General features: G+C 40.9%; 1 protein-coding gene across 2 annotated transcripts in view; it reads left to right on the top strand.

Moving 5' to 3' along the window:
- SGCD (sarcoglycan delta) overlaps positions 1 to 17,406 on the top strand; it is a 380,420-nt gene that overhangs the window by 299,904 nt on the left and 63,110 nt on the right. The gene's annotated exons all lie outside the window — the stretch shown is intronic.

The following is a 17,406-nucleotide window of genomic DNA, read 5'->3' as shown; positions in this document are numbered from 1 at the left end:
GAAAGTGGATGGACCTCGAGGGTGTCATGCTAAGCGAAATAAGTCAGGCAGAAAAGGATAGATACCATATGTTTGCATTCATAGGTCTAACAGGAGAGACCTGGCAGGGGACCATGGGGAGAGGAAGGGGGAAAGAGAGCGGGGAAGAGCGAGGGACACAGATCAAGGTAGACTACTGAATACTGGAGATGATCCATGGACTGAAAGGGGAGGGGAAGGAGGGAGGGGGTAATGGTCATGGTGGGAGGCACTTGTGGGGAGAAGCACTGGGTGTTATATGGAAACTAATTTGACAATAAACTATTATAAAAAAAAATAAAATGTTCTTAATAGTCACACACACACAAAAAAAAGAAGAAGCACCTCTGGGAAGAAGCCCCATGATCATCACTGTTTTATGGGTCAGGAGCCAGAAACTCCTAGACGTTCAGGGGCTTGGACGAAGAGATTCATGGAGCTAGGCAGAATAATCACACCTTGCCTGACTTTATCCTCTTCCTGCTGTGCCACACCACCATGCAGAAGGAATCTGTTCTCAGGGAACAAAAGGAATTTCAATGCCCATATGTCACTTCTTATACCTTCAATTGCATTTACTTAGGAAGGCTTTCATATTTTCCGATCAGAAAAAGTAACTTGACACAGCAAGAAAAGCCGAAGGTTCAGCTTCTTGGCCATTGACTTGCTGATAATCTGCCACAAGGGTAATGTCTGTTATGAACGCAACCTCACCATGGAAAAAATGCGGGAAGGCACAGATCAACAAAATTTACTTTTCAGTCAGAGCCTACTAACTCTTGGGTCTTCTCTCAGAATGGAAATTTGTTGGAGCTAACCAGAAAGCATAAACCACCACTCTTCATGGCCTTCTGTTTCATATCATTATTATTACTTTGTTCACTTATTAATTCTTGGTCCACCTTAGTGGGTTGTAAACTCTAAACGAGTGACCCTCAACCTTTGCTTCATATTCTAACCACCTGAGAAGTTTAAAACATAACCCTGACTCCTAGTCACCATGCCAGGACAATTAAATCAAAATCTCTAGAGGTGCCACTTAAGCCTTGGTATTGGCTAGAGCATGCTTGGTGATTCCAGAGGGGAGCCAAGGTTGAGCACTGAGTATCAAGAGGACAGGTCTTGTGTTACATGCCCCCATCACTGTCCACGCTCTGAGTATTATGAACTCTGAGACAGTGCCTCACACATGAGTAGATACTCAGTAAATGTTTGCCGAATAAGTGAGTAGGTGGAGAGGTGGATGGATGGGTGAGTGAGTGAGTGAGTGAAGAAACTAATGATTATAACAATTACTAGATTTGTATAAGTTCAGAGAATAACTATTACTAGATAATAGTTTACAGTTGATCTTATAGTGGCTCGAGTTCTACATAGGACTGTGGCAAAAGGGTTTTAGACAAGTATATGAAAAAGTATACAGTAAACTTCAGAGTGTTCGTACCATCTAGAAGTGGAATTTACTCTGCCTTCCTTAATAGCACATTAATCTCCAGTCTTGGCACACTCCCATTTCGACAGTGCAGGCAGCCGTTACATCAGAGGTAGTGGTTCATTATTATTTCTTCAGTGAATCATGTTTGTCTGAAGGAAGCAAAGATAACAAAGAGGAAATTATAGTTTGTGTGAGGTGATATGAATGCTTGTAAACTGAGCAGTGAAAGGGAAATGTATGCAAGCAATTGAGAATTCTCTCTCTGTCTTCCAAATGCAAAAAATATAAATAAATAAAAGATTCTAGGAGCAGTTTATGCCCTATTCACATTTTAATTGGGGGTGGGAGAAAGACACTGAAGTATCTTCCACACCTGAGCAACCCACAATTTCCTGGTTACAGCCTTGATTACCCCTCCCCCTGGATAATTCTGTGGAATGCCAGTACCACATTGGGCACACCAATTTTTCTTCCTCCTCTTCTTCATGTAAAAGTTCAAGCAAGTATGTGTATGTAATAGAGAGCAGTGGAGAAAGGAGCACTTGTATGGATTTCTGTTGATGTATCTAGTACTGCTTTGTCACTATGTTACTTGGATGTCTGCCGAAATTATCCTGCATCAGTTATGAATGATTGATGCAAAACTCTTTTGGACAATGTGAGCAAACTGTAATGTCTTTCCTAAGGTCCTCTGTCAAGTTTCCTGATGACCTCTGATCACCTCTGATTTTGAACTTCTATTCTGTGAATGTATTTGGTTTAAGACTGAATACCTCCACCAGGCCATACGTCACTTTTGTGCAGAATAAGGTACCCCTTCCTCCAACATGTCCGTCTGTCAGAAATTTGTCATAATATGGTGATTGTTTTTTATGAACAACACACTTACTGCCATTTACTGAAAAATTATAAGTGCACAAATCCTACTCTGCCTAGGATTTGAACCACCCCTGCACACATGCCTGCACACGTGTCACCCTTTAGCAGTGCCTGAACTACACACCATGTGCTCTGAAAGGGCATCTCATCATCCTGCCCAACTAGTCTGTGTCATAACACAGTGATTTAAACTTGGAGCTCCACCTTTTTCATTTAATTTCCACCAAAAACACTGCTCACAAATGGCTATGGCATGTACAGATTTTACTAAAGCTTTAAGAGAGCAAAATGAGCTAAAATTCAGTAGTACGTGAATATTCTTTTCCTCAAAGTCCACAGATTACATCTCCTGGTCCCTTTATCTTCTCTGGTGGTCTTTTCTTCTTTCTGCTCTTCCTGCTGTCTACTCCCCTGTCCCCCCAACTATCTGGATTCTGTCTATTGCCTATCAGTTTAGTTATGCTCTTGGTAACTCATGTTCCTATAGACCTGTGCCCTTAGGGTCTTGTCTTTCCCTCCTAATCTGGAATTAGGAGTTATTCAGTAGGCAGCTGGTTTCTACTTAGTAAACATTCTGTAGGCTGTATGTAGGGAGGAGAATTCCTAAGAGTTGAAGCCGCAAATGGCCCGTGGCAAATATCGGATCCAGTGTTCTCATGTTTAGAGGAAGTCTAGCTCCAGAAAGAGGAGTGGCCTGCCTCAAGCCCCACAGCTAAGTAGGGTGGTCAGCACTGGAAATAAAGCATCTTGATTCCCAGGCCTGGATTCCTTTCAGTACCAGACTACTTCTAATAACTTTTAATCCATACCTTATATTCTGCTCACATGCCAGCCTGGTATCATAAGTATTAGAATCTTGATATTAGACTCAGACAGTCCTAAGTCTACCACTTATGACCAGGGATTTAACCCTCCCTGGCTTTCTGTTTTCCCACTTGCCAAATGGGTGTGCTAATACCATTAAGTAAGAAAATCCAGGTTAAAATGCACTCTGTGGGTTTCAGAAGACTTTTATAGTTTTAGAGTCCTGTACTTCATTCAGTCAACTAAGTAAGCATATATTACGAATGCTTAGCTATTCAGAATACAAAGATGAATAAATCATCATCCCCAACGCAAGGAATGCATCAACTACTAAATGTTAGTCTTATAACAGGCTCATGTAAAAGGTACAGAAACAACACAGATGGTCAGGCATGTGTGCTGGGTCTCAAAGATGAGTAGGAATTCACCAGAAAGAGGCGAGAGCCATCCAGCAGGGAGAGGTGGCAGCACATGGTACAGCACAGAGCCATGCAAGCACATGCGTAGTATGGGAGCAATGCAATGACAATGTCAACAGACCACTGGGGACAGGGGGCAGTAGGAGACAGTGCTGGAGGGGTACGTTTGGAATTGATGATGGGTAGAATTGAATGCCATGGTGATAAATTTGAATTTTAACCTATAGATGATGGGGGAGAGCAAACATAATCATAAAATAAAAGAAGCACTCTCATATTAATCATTGGATTGATGTTTTTAATGTTTGACTGTTATCCATGTTCGTGATTTATTTCTCAATTTGGGACTACTGATGAAAAATATTCTAGTTCAAAGCTGTCCACCTGAAAATGGATTGCCTCAAATAAAGTAGCCAAACCAAATGCTGTCACGAAGGTGAAAATATAATCTCAGCAGGCTTTCATTTAATTGAGGGTTTGTGTAATGAAGGAGTTCACTGTAGCTAAAGCAACATGTTCCCTGCCATTGGATTTAATGAAAACCTGCTTAAAGTATATACATAAAAAGGGTGGAAAAACTAGGTGCATTTTCTATCTGGATTTTCATTTACTAGGACTTTACTTACTGAGAATCAAATATGACACATGTTGCTGATTTATTCAAGGATATGTAATTTTTAAAAATGAAAAGATAATTGTGGGATGTCAGTCAAAAATAGATGTCAAAAACAGATGCAGCACCACAGTTATATGGTGTGAAACACCTAAGTAGTAAATTTGTAGATCTCTTCTCACTGAGAATAAAATGTTATGTTTTCTCATAGGATGTGACAGGCACCTGAAAATTTCTAAAATAAAATTTTGGAAGGCATCTGGACAAGTATACATGTCAAATAGCTTCTAATATGGGCAGGTAGGAAGAAAGAATTCTTTAGAAAACATTTACGCTGAAATAGTAAAAGAGAAAAAAATTGTTGACTTTTGCTTCACCCCTCTTATCCAAAATCTAACTGCATAAATGCAAAAATCTTTTCAGCTTCTGCCAAAAAGGCATTATCTTTGGGCTGTAGTAGAGTTGCTGTAGAGTTTTAGCACAGTGACCAAGATATGGACATGGAACATTAATGTAGTAGGCAGAAAAATAATTGGAAATGGAGGAAGAAACCAGCATGTGCAACTCTAAAGGGAGATAGAGGACATCATCTGACCAGCAGGGGTTGGGTTCTCTGTGACTTTGAGGTATTAGGGGTCAAGGACCGAGGGAAGCTTAGTTTTATACTCCACAGCACTTAATGACTGGGCACAGTATCAACACCAAGGGTCTCGAAAGTACTGACATAGAATGCGCACACACACACGATGGATTAACAAGTATTTAAAGACCTTCCCTTCCCTGTGCATCCTTCTCCCAGCACACATTTACATGGGTTTAACTTAGAATTCCCAACAAGGCAAAAGGTATTAAAACAATAACATATTTCAGTGCAGGAGGTAAGTGCCAAAAACAGTGATAAAGTATAGAAGGAAAAGGCACTATTCCACTCATGTTTCTCTGATAGCAGGGAATGGGGGCATCTGAGTGAACAACAGGCAAGCATAAGTCTTCAAAGAACTTATGTCCAGTATGTAGAGATACTTACATCTAATGGAACCACAGGAGACTGTAGAAAATATCAGAATATATTCATTCTGGAAGGTTTTATTGAGTTAAGTTTTTGTGAGCTTGTGAAACAGACACAGATCTTCCCATCAATGACTCCGTAGATTACCTTCCTTTTGCCTGACTAAATTCCCTGCTAAGCTTAAACATCATCTCCTTATACTCTACCCTATATCCTAAGGTTTTAGAGCCCCCACATTTCTCCTCCATCACATTTACTTCTATTTCATATTGCCCATTCACTTTTAGGCATGTTTTATTCATCTTTGTATCCCTGGTGAACCAAAAGTACCATGAAAGCAGGACAACTTTCTCTTTTTATCAATAGTGTCTAACACAGTGCTTAACACATACTAGTTATTCAACAAATAATTGTTGAATGCAAGATAAACAAATGAGAATGAATCAGATCCAGCTGGTATGGTTAACCCTAAGAAAGGAGAAAGAGATGGGTAATCCTGTAGACACAATTAAATTTGCTAGATTATAGAACCTCACACTCTTCACTGTACCTGACATAGATCCAAGTGTCTTTACTCAACCAAAAAACCCAAGTCCCTGAGAATTTAAATAACATGAACAAAAAGCCAGCAATTACAAAGCACCAAAACATCTGCACAGTATTCTCAACCTTAAACTCATACAGATCAGAGTCAAGTCTCTGGTTCAGTCATGTAGTTGTACTAGTCATGTGATCATCAACAAATCATCTAGCCACTTGGACGCCTTATTAGTAAGAGAAAAACGAGATTCATTTCATAAGGCTCATGTGAGGCTTGGTGTACAAACCATAGTGCTAGTACAGACACTTAAAATACTAAAACAACAAATTATAACTCACTTGTTTTCCAGTTGATTTTCTCCTGCCAGAACTCTAAGTTCATAACCCAAGGACAAATGTTGTTTTGTTTACTCCTCCACACTACTAAGCATGGGGCCCAGCACACAGTAGGTCATTAATAAACATTGGACAGATGGATGGATGAGTGGGTGGGTTAGGTGGATGGATGAATGAATGAGTAAATGCATAAATTCCCATTATGAACTGCTAACCTATGTACTAGAGTACTCTGTGATCTACATTAGAGACTAGTTAAAACACTAGTTAGAGCACTTAATGGTCTGCAGTAGACTTCAGACCATCAAGGGTGAGCACAAGAAAAAGTGAGGGGAGATGATGAAGTAAGAAGGCTGTGACAAGAAAGAAAGTATAACATGGTGAGCTTCCACATCCATGTGGTAATGGTGGATACTTTTGATGGAGACTAAATAGTCTTTCATGCCCTGACACATTTTGTTTTCCTGTTCTATGGACTCCAGAAATGGTGAATTCTTTCCACATTCTCAAGTTGCTTTTCTTTGCACTTGGTCTTTGGTTAGTCTTCTGCCTGGAACACTTTGGTGTTTTGCCTGGAACCCTTCCTGCTCCTTGTTCTTTGAGTCTGAGTTTCAACATCTTTTCCTCCTGTATGGCTTTTGTGAACCCTCAAACTGGCTCCAGCCTTTAACACCATCATAGCAATTATGCTTCTGTGTTGTGTGTCCATGTTGAAATATTCCTTTCTCCCAGTAGGCTAAGAAGAGATATAGATAGTCCATGCCTTATTCACACTGATGATCTTCAAGGCCATTATTAGTGATATTCATAGAATGAATAACATCATTCTAAGATGTAAAGCCTGAACAGAATTATCAGAGTGTTGCTAGAGGGGTGCCTGGGTGGCTCAGTTGGTTAAGCATCTGACTTTAGCTCAGGTCATGATTGCACAGTTCATGGGTCTGGGCCCCATGTCGAGCTCTGTGCTGACAGCTCAAAGGCCTGAGCCTACTTCAGTTATCTGTCTCCCTCTCTCTCTCTGCCCCTCCCCAACTCATGCTCGCTCTCTTTCTCTCTCAAACATTAAAAAAAAAAGCATGTTCCTAGAGAAATAAGAAGGTTAGAGATGGTTGGGGCTTAAAGTGGAATAATTTCAGATTTTAGTCTTCTTTGAAGGAAGGAGACTTCCTTCTTTGAAGGAGAGCCAGATGAATAAAAATACCCAGTAAGCAATTGAACAAAAGTATAGAAGAGCAAATGTGAGGCTTCAGTGGATGACATCTCCAGAGAAGAACAAAGGGTGAAAGAGACATACATAGACTTTGGAACTAGAAGGAAGAAAAGGAGCTGATAAGGGAGTTATGTTACAGAAGCCATGTAAGAAAAAATGTTTCTCAAAGGAGTTGACATAGCCAAACCCCGCAAGTGGAATTTTAAAAAGCCACTAAACCAAAGGGCACGTGCTAAAGGAAATGGATGCTGGAGTGGGGACAACCACTCTAGCACACTGGGGCGGGGAAAAGGGTGGGAAGAAAACTGGAAGAGCTACTTAGCCAGGGGCAGCTGTTATGGAGACAAGGTAGACTCCTGCCTGTCAACAGCAGTGAATATGGAGAGATGGAATATGGTAGTGAAAACACCAAGAAAGGGAAGCATGAGCTAGAAAGTTACTGGTATTATTCTGTCTCTGAATCCTCTCTGTTCCTTATGCTCCTTCCTTTCAGGGAAGCAGAGTTGGGCATGTTGTCACATAGGATGCTTTTGTGGTTTCCCAGACATGTGACAAAGCATGCTCTGGAGTGGTTGTAAAGGAAAAGACCATCAGCACTCCTTTATGAATAGCTTTGTACTTTGTTGTGTCGCTCCTAGGAATTTCAGTATCTCCATATCCACCGAACTGCCAGCTTGCTTGTGTGCTGTCTTGGAACCCTCCCTGATTTCTTCGTGCATGCATGCCTTGTCAAGAAGTTTATAGTACAGTTGGGAAGACAACAGGGATATTGTCATTTGCTTTAGTGTCTTGGCAGAGTAACCAGTTTTCACATTAGCTACTTAACTAATGTTTACTGAAGTGAAATCAAGCTGGGCTAATGTTCTTTTATGCCATGAGGCTTGACTTTCACACTCTTTCTTCCAAGTGGGTGAAAAACACTTTAGAAAGGAGATTACTCTTCCATGAAGTATTAAGAATAGTGGCCAATCTACGATGAACACTGTACAAAACACTTTATTTACATTTACTCTTCAAAACAATTTTAAGAGGTACTATTTTTATCCCCATTTCACTGATAAGAAGCTAAGGCCTGGGGAGGTTAAGGAACTTATTAATCCGAGGCCATGCTATAAGTAAATGGCTCAGCTACCATTTGAATTCAGGCTTGTCTGAGTCCAAAGACCGGTAGGCTAGACTATCCCTTATTTGGTCAACTATTCTCTCATCTCCCTAAGACACGTACCCAGAGAAAGTCAGGATTATGGTAATCCGCAAGGGAACATTTCTCGTACCTTGGTCCTCATTTGGCCCCAGCCCTGACAGAAGCCAGGTTTTCTGGTGTATTTAGCACGGACCCTGCCTCATTTGTCAGTAGAACCCTGGGAGTGTCTCTACACAGGCCCCTATCTTACACACCAGGGATCCTCAGCTATGTTCTCCCTAAAGAGCATCCCTGCTCAACACAGAATAGCCCCCATTCTTGGCACAAAGCTTGCCCGGTTGCTAACGGGTTTATGTCCAAGAGACAAAGCTCTCCCTGATTATTCCATTTGCTGTAGATTAGGTGGGCAATATAAGCATGGTGCTTCTGGATTAACCAATTTGATTAACTCCTCTGAGTAACTGGGGATGGCTCTCCTTGAATCTCTGATCAGCTTTGCTTTAGGGAATTTTATAGGCAAAGGCAAAGCCATGAGGGAATTTGATGCTAAGGACTTCCCAGGGCAGTCCTTAAAACTGACCATGTCTTCTTCTCATTATGAACCTCTGTCAGGATTTAAAAGCTGTGGCTGTGATTTATTAATGTGTCTGATTCCTTCTGGGGACAGTCCCATTTTTAAAGATCTCCAAGCAGCTCTTTGCAGTGACTGTCCATCAGAGGCACCTGTTCCAGCAATCAGCAGCTCCAGATGTGCTCACACTTCACCAGACAACACAACAATCTCCTAGGAGTTGGCAGACAGAGGAATAATGGATTTAGAGAAACATATTACTGTGACAAAGCGTAAAGACAGATTAACAGAAAAGGCAGGGATGACCAGACGGTGAGAACATGGAAACAAAATTTCAGGAAACTAAGCCACATGATGGTAGCACTTTACATGGCTGTAGCATTTGACATGCCCCCATCTCCTGCCTAGCAAAAGGAGTTGGCATTTGAGCAAAGTGGGGGTACGGGGTGGTAGGGATGGTTCTCAAGGACTGTGAAATGGTCTTAGATCTGGATTGAGGCAATCTGGAAATCAGTAGAATTAAAAAGACAAGCATTCAAGTGGAACAGACTTTCCTTGCTTCCTGTCTTATCGTTTCATGTTACTTTATTTTCCTCTTTAAAAATCATTTAGAAAGGATTGTGAAATAGAACAAAGAAAAAGGAGGTGGTGAGTTGTTTATTGGAGGTAAAAACTTCAACTTGTGCCGGCATTATGTCACTGAACCAAATAGCTGAGACTCTCTTTCCTCAACTCTGAATGGACTCAAAATGTCACTGTTATCAAAGCTCACACTGAAAAAGGCAGAGATAATGTGCCTGGTAAAACAGGCAGCCCCAGCCAGGAAAATATGTAACACTTCCATTCAGTGACCCTCCTTTCCCTCTGCATCAGTGTCTGTCATAAATCGCTATTTGCTGACAGGTGTGCTGATATGAACTCAAGGCTGGTTCCAGCACAAGAGAAATGTGCCACTCACTTAGTGCCACGGCTGTAGGTCCTACCCATCCCAAACTGATCACCATTTTACTGCCTAATAGAGGGAAGAAAGGTGACAACCATCATCATTATGAGACCAATTCACAGATATGTACTTCACATTAGTGACCAGAAGAGAGAATTCCACCACTATAGGAACCATGAGAAATTCTGCTGACATCTACTCCCAGCGCCTTCCCCACACCCTCAACATGCACACACACAGACTCATGCACTCAGCACGTCACTTCAGAACAGGAAGAGATACAAGACATTTCAGCTTTGAATCCTGTTAATAATTATTTTGAAACATTTGCTATTTTTAGCACAGCTCTGGCAATACAGATATTTGGTATTTTTTTAATGTTTATTTATTTCTGAAAGAGAGAGAGAGTGTGTGGAGGAGGGGCAGAGAGAGAGAGAGAGAGAGAGAGAGGGAGAGAGAGAGAGGGAGATGCAGAATCGGAAGCTGGCTCCAGGCTCTGAGCTGTCAGTACAGAGCCTGACCCAGGGCTCAAACTCAAGAACTGCAAGATCATGACCTGAGCCAAAGTCAGACACACAACTGAGATACCCAAACAAGTCAGGTATTTGGGATTTAAATCTTTATTGAGTTATAGCTCAAATACAAAGCGACACACATTTATGGATCACCTTCTATATGCAAAGCACTACGGAACTCCCAAAACTTGAAATCTCAGACTCTGTACCAAGGAAAGAAATTGTTTAGAAAGAGCAGTAGCCATACCAGAAAGGAAGAGGAAGAGGGACATGCAGGATATTCAGAAAGCACAGACAAGGCAAGAAAACTTGGAGGCAGAACTGTGGGAAAGGTGGCATTTGAGTTGGCCATGAAAATGGGTGAAATTTGGCTCTCCAAGGAGCGGGAAGTAAGAAACATAACCCTGGTTCATAAAAGAAGATGGAAAGTGAAATGGGGAATAAGAAAGGCACCTGCAAGACCTCGCCATCCACTCTGAGAATGTGGGGTGTTCTCCTCTCTGCTGGCAGTTGGATGATGTCACTGAAGCTGTCTTTTGGAAGGCGTACTCCAATTTGATGTGTACGAGAGGTTCTGTGTAGAGAAGCCACAGGCAGGAAATAGGGTGGGTAGATGATTCAAACTCAAGTTAAAAATTATTCAAATCAGTCCTGTGTCTTAAGCACAGAAATAGTCATCAGTGAAAGCCTATGTTTATCCAAATAACCAGAACTATCTGATAGAGGCACCAAAGACTTGCTGCTATTTATGGCAGCTTGGAGAAGCCGACTGGAAGTGGAATTTGGCTCAGGGCTTGTAGTCATCTGTGACATCTTGGTAAAGGGTTGCCAAAATTTCATCACCCCTTTTATTATATCAAACAGCAGTTATCATTCTGAAAACATAATTTTTATGTTAAAAAAATATGCAGTTTTTCTTTAAATGCAAACTTAAAACTTAGTACCTGCCAGGCACTGTCCTAAATGTTCTCCAAACATGTTTCCATGTAATCCTCTATTGTACATTCTTATGAAGTAGCTACCATATTAGGCCTGTTCTGCAGATGAGGGAACTAAGGAACAGAGAGGTCAGGTAAATTACCTGAAGTCATACAGCTAGGAAAGGTTAGAGCTGAAATTCAAACCCAGACATCCTGACTTGAGTCCTTAACTCTTAATCAACACACCATTTAATACTGTTATTTAAAAGTTATGATCAAAACAAAACAGGTCATGCTCAAACAACAGTGGAAATAGAAGGAATGAGTAGGAGAGACTTATAAGGAATATGGCAACTTTTTGAAGACAAGTATGGGTGGAGGGGGGGAAACTAAAGGGTGACTCCAAGCATGTGAGCCGTGCAACATGGAAGTTTTTCTGGCCAATTAACAGAGGCAGAGAGGGGGTCGCCAGAAATGAGCATGAGCTTTTATGTTGGTAAGTTGTTTAAATAGAGATGCACAGCAGGCAGACTTGTGGGAACACCACGCAGACAGGAAAGCCATCTGCTTAGTCATGACAGTTGGTGCCACAAGAGTAGAAGTTATGGTCAGGAAAACAATTCTAAATAGAAGACTGGCCAAGTTGTTAGTAAAGGCCTACTTTTAAGAAAAAGAAGAGCCCACAACAGAGATAGGAAGGAATCTCAGAGGCACAGGAAGGAGAAAATATCTGGATTCAAGTGGAACAAATGCTAAGGAAAATGAATGTCACAAATGGGACTGCATTTGGCAACTTGAAGGTCAGTTGTATGGGAAAAAGAGGATGAATGAGAAAGTCAGAAGGTTAAGGAGATGGCAGGATACTATACACTTTGAAGGTCAACGTGGGACCCAGATTGCATCGTGGACAAACAAGAACGGTATCGTCTACTAGGTCCATGTGGCTGTTTAAGTACAATTACATAAATTCAGCTCCTCCGGCACACTGGGTACATAAAGTGCCCAGTAACTACATGTGTCTACTGTACTGGACCACAGAGACACAGACCATTTCTAGCATTGCAGAAAGTCCTCTTATACAGATCTGAACTGAAATAAGGGTCAGAAACTATTTCTGGGAAGGCTCAGCAGGCCACATGTCCTGTGTCACAGTTACTCAACAATCCCATCATAGCTTAAAAACTGCCATGCAGAGAAGGACAGAAACCATATGTTTGCACTCATAGGTCTAGCAGGAAACCAAGAGAGACCTAATGGAGAACCAGGGGGAACGGAGGAGGGAGAGAGAGTTGGGGAAAGAGAGGGATGCAGAACTTGAGAGACTATTGAAAGCTGAGAATGAACTGAGGGTTGGGGGGGAGGGGGGAGGGGGGAAGACAGGTGGTGGTGATGGTGGAGGGCACTTGAGGGGAAGAGCACTGGGTGTTGTATGGAAAACAATTTGACAATAAAATATTAAAAAAAAATAAAAATAAAAATAAAAAAATAAAAATCGCCATGGACATATGGGTGTGCCTGTGTTCCAGTAAAACTTTACCTTTGGAAAGTGATATCTGAATTTCATGACTTTTATGTCATGAAATAATGACTCTTCTTTTGATTTCACGTTAACCGTTTGAAAATGTACGCCGTTCTTTTGCTTAAATACCATACAAACACAGGTGTCAGGTCAGGTTTAGCCAGTGGGCTGCAGTCTTCCGTCCTCTCGACAAGAACACTGTGGATCTCAGTAACAGAAGCCGCACCTGCGGGAACATGTGTGTACTAGATTGACTGGACAAGAATGAAGTATAAAATAAATCCATGTCAGCACTGAGTTTCCTCTGTTTTTCATCATCCAAATAGATAATGCAAGTCAGACAAAAACACACATCTAGATTACATAAGCTGTGTTAGAATATAAAAAGGGAGATTTTAATAATATAATGATGAAAAGGAAATTTTGATGTGTGGAGTTAATATGCTGGAATCTGAACTTGTGAGATGTGTTGCCATATAGAAATCAAATTAGATGTTCAATGTAAAAAAAATATCTAGCGCAATTTCTTGAAATATCAGTATTTGCAGTCTTAACCACTAATCATGCCAAGACTCAACAAGGTCTTCAAAAAAGAAAAAAAAAATCCAGTCTGGTACACTAATAACCTTTCTTATTTATTAGATGCTGGTCATAAAGGGTTTTATTTTATTCTACCAACTTTCACTAATTGACAGTAGCTGCGTAGAGCCCAGAGACAAGGAGTGTCGTTCGTGACTGACGGTCAATGCCTGCCATGGGGGAGTGAGTGGTATTTGCCATTCCTGTGTGAGCATGGAGATATAGGGGTCAGAGCGATATTAGATTTTGAACTCTTCAAAGATCGTACTCTACTGTACATGAGAGTACAATCCTTTAGTGCAGAAAATTTTAAATATATACAGAAGAGAGAATGCTATAATGAGCCCCTGTGTACCTATCACTCAGTTTCAACAATTAACAACTCATAGCCATTCAGTACCTCACTTCCGTATCCTCATATCATATAGAAGCAAATCACAGACATCATAGTATTCAACAGCTTTTTTTGACCATTTTCAAATCCCACCTCACCTGCTTCTATTGTTATATGGGAAATGTTTTTAGATCATTCAGCATTGGGTAGTGTGTAATGTTAAGGCAAAATCAGACTAAGCTACTTTAGAAAGGGTTAAAAATGGTTTATTAAAAAGAAGCTTGAGTGAACTGCATTGTAATCTAATAATACTAACATGCCTATATGTACATGTTCAAAGCCCTAATTTATCATGTGTGCACTTCTAAGTGCACTGTATCCTCAGGCTCAGCTAGCGGTTACCCTGTGCCAACCACGTGCCAAACACCACGCTCAGCCTAGCCCCCTCCTTTCGTCCAGAGCTCTGGGAGACATTGTTATCCCAAGGCGGGCTGAGGCACAAGTATGCTAAGTGAAGGATCTGAGGCCAATCAGCCAGAAGAGAGACTATTAAAGGAATAATTGATTGATTGAATGAAACATGGCTTCCAATACACCTAAGCTTCTTCTACCTTATCCAACATAACTCTCAGGTTCCCTTTAATAGACTTTACTTATTCTACCTAAGTTGTCTTTGAAACCTGAATCCAGTAGTTACACAAAGTTTGGATGCATCTGACAAAAACCATGAAGAGAAATGTAGAGGGGAACAAGTGAGTTCAGAGCTAATATTTATGACCAGGGAAATAAGGAAGGCAGGAAATCTTGTTACATGCTCTGACTGCCTGGAGAAAGAGACCAGTGCACCCTACATCCCCAGACTTGAGCAAAGAAAATTGCATGGATCTCTCTCTGCTCTTCTCCGCCTTTGTGGTGTATGCAACCAACTGTTCCTTTCCTTGCCTGTCTCCTCACAAAACTTTGAATGATCAAGTGATTCCTGGCCAAGGAACAAAAATACAGTCATCCCATTCCCCAGTGTATTCTGATGAGATCTGGTAATAAAATTAGGTGCAATTCCAAGAGGAAGCACTGGAGAAGAAAGAAGCTGGGTCTCTAAGGGCTCACACATGAGATGCCACACATTTTTATGCTGCATGAAGGTCACATGTTCCTATCCTATCACTGTCTGAATATCACTACCACCTGAACAAGACTTGTTTTCCTGGGGAAATGATTTTCTCTGTTACTATGCTGCTGCAGCAGTAGGTTGGTTCAGTAATAAATGTATGAAACCTTTGGTTTCGAGGAAGGGGGAGAAGAAGTGTATGGATCTGACCTCAAAACCATCTTGAGGATCTTCCACCATATGGGTAGGAGGGTGGAAATGGGTTTTGAGAAATGGATAGGAGGATGGAAAAGAGAGTGAGAAAATATTCTCAACTTCAGGACTATTTCGAGGCTGTTACACATTTATGTTGAATATTCAGACTGTTGGGGACATCAATGCATCCACCAGCCCAGTGTAGTAATAACAGGAAAATGGTATAGAGGCTGGAGCTCCTAGGCCTGACTGGCTGGTCACCCCTGTGTGGTCACTTCTCTTTGCTCTGATTTCTTGTCTGAAAAATCAGAAAGATAAGCTATCAGAAATTGCAAGACTTTAATGAGGTATAATTGACATATAACAATATAATAGTTTCAAGTGTACAACATAATGATTCATTATTTGTAATATAGTGCAAAACGATCACCACAGTAAGTCTAGTGGACATCTGTCACCCTAAACAGCTACAAATTATTTTCCTTGTGATGAGAACTTTTAAGATCTACTCTCCTAGCAACTTTTAAATACACGGCACAGTATTGGTAACTGTAGTCACCATGCTGTGCATTACATGCCCATGACTTGCTTATTTTACGAAATTGCAATTGATAGCCTGGAAATGTTTGGTTTAACATATGGATTATGGAGAGTTTTATCTTGTTTTTAAATTTTAAGGCAGCTACCAATATTTGAAAATTGGGAAGTTTCACATCTTTTCTGGACCCTCATTCTAACATGGCAAGAGTTAGGGAATCTCCAAATAGAGCCACCGCCTCCAGAAAGGATGCGTGGTCTCTGATTCTCCTCAGTCTCCCCACTTTATTATATTCGCAGCAGTGAGGCTAAGGTCCAGCAGCCATTTGTCACTGTATTTCTCTCAGTGACTTCTCTCACGTTCCCTGCCTCATCCCCAGAGACATTTGCAATTATAACCTGGACTTTATGAACTCTGAGGTCTCAGAGGTTCTACCATTGTCTGGCAAAATAGAACACCCCCCACAGCGAAGGTTGCAATATGTTGTCTAATTAAAGTTTTCCAGGAGTGGGAGCTTTGGTGTCCAAACTTCAGGACTCACCTTTTCACCCAGGTCACCATAGTTTTCAGAGGAAGTGCTGACTCCTGGCTCTGGGAGTTTAGGTGGGCGTGGTGGAGTCCTGTATTCTGTTTAATTACATCTCCCCTGTATTTGCTTTGCCTTGGTCTTCAGCCATTCAGTGAAGTTGTTTTTTTTTTAAACTTGAGTGCTAATATTCAAATCCAAACTATAGCCAACTAGAGTGTTCTGACTCCTTGCTTTATCATCTGTTGGTACAATCTTTTATAATTTTCAAGAATTTCTCTGAAATATCATTTGCTTTTCACACTCACCCTCTGAGACAGACAAGGCATGTGTCACTTGACCTGTTTTACAAAGTGAGGGGAAAATAGCATGTTTTTCAAAGAGATTTTTACATTTTGGCCTTTTCCCTTAAAATCAGACTGATACATTATTTTTAATAATGTTTTTTATTGTCTGTATAATGTATCAGTTCCCTAAATACAAAAATAAAAATGTGTTTATTTAATTAAAACCTCATTTGCCAAGGCCTAGAGACTTCCAGGCTGCACTATTCTCCCCCCCACTGAGACGTAATTGAAGATTGATATGATACATTTTATTAATTAGGACCGTCTAGTTTTCCCACAGAGAAAAAGGGAATGCATCATCTTTTATGCCAGCTGATTTGAATAAAAATCCGTTTAGATTTAGCCTTTTCATGATGGTGCTACACCAAAGGACCAGGATGTGAATGGGAAACATTTACCTTTATTTCTTTCTCTAGAAGAAAATTTGAATTTTTGTAGAAAAAAATGTATTCTTTCTCAAAGCACCGAGGAAACGAGTACTGTGCAGGGTCGTGTATTTTCTTCCTGATTGACAGCAAACCAATCCCAAGAACCTGAGTGAGATCTTTAGAAGGAATACAAATGGCAGAGTACTTTCACGGGGCACTTCTGGGTGTGTGTGTGTGTGTGTGTGTGTGTGTGTGTGTGTGTGTGCATGCATGTATGCAGTGGTTAATTTTAAGTGTCAGTTAGTGGGCCATGGTACCCAGATATTTGGCCAAACATTTGTCTAGAGGTTTTTGTGATGGTATATTTTTAGATGAGATTAACATTTAAATCAGTAAACTTTGAATAAAGCAAAATGTGGGTGGGCCTCATCTAATCAGTCAAAGGCCTTAATAGAACAAAATGGACCTTCTCAGGAAAAGATAGAATTAGGCCAGCAAACTGCCTTGGACTCAAATGGCAACTCTTCTCTAGCCTG

This window comes from Suricata suricatta, chromosome 6 (genome assembly GCF_006229205.1).
Source record: "Suricata suricatta isolate VVHF042 chromosome 6, meerkat_22Aug2017_6uvM2_HiC, whole genome shotgun sequence".
NCBI classification, from domain to species: Eukaryota; Metazoa; Chordata; class Mammalia; order Carnivora; family Herpestidae; genus Suricata; species Suricata suricatta.
Note: the sequence above shows the minus strand (reverse complement) of the source record. Positions and strands in the feature narration are given on the sequence as shown.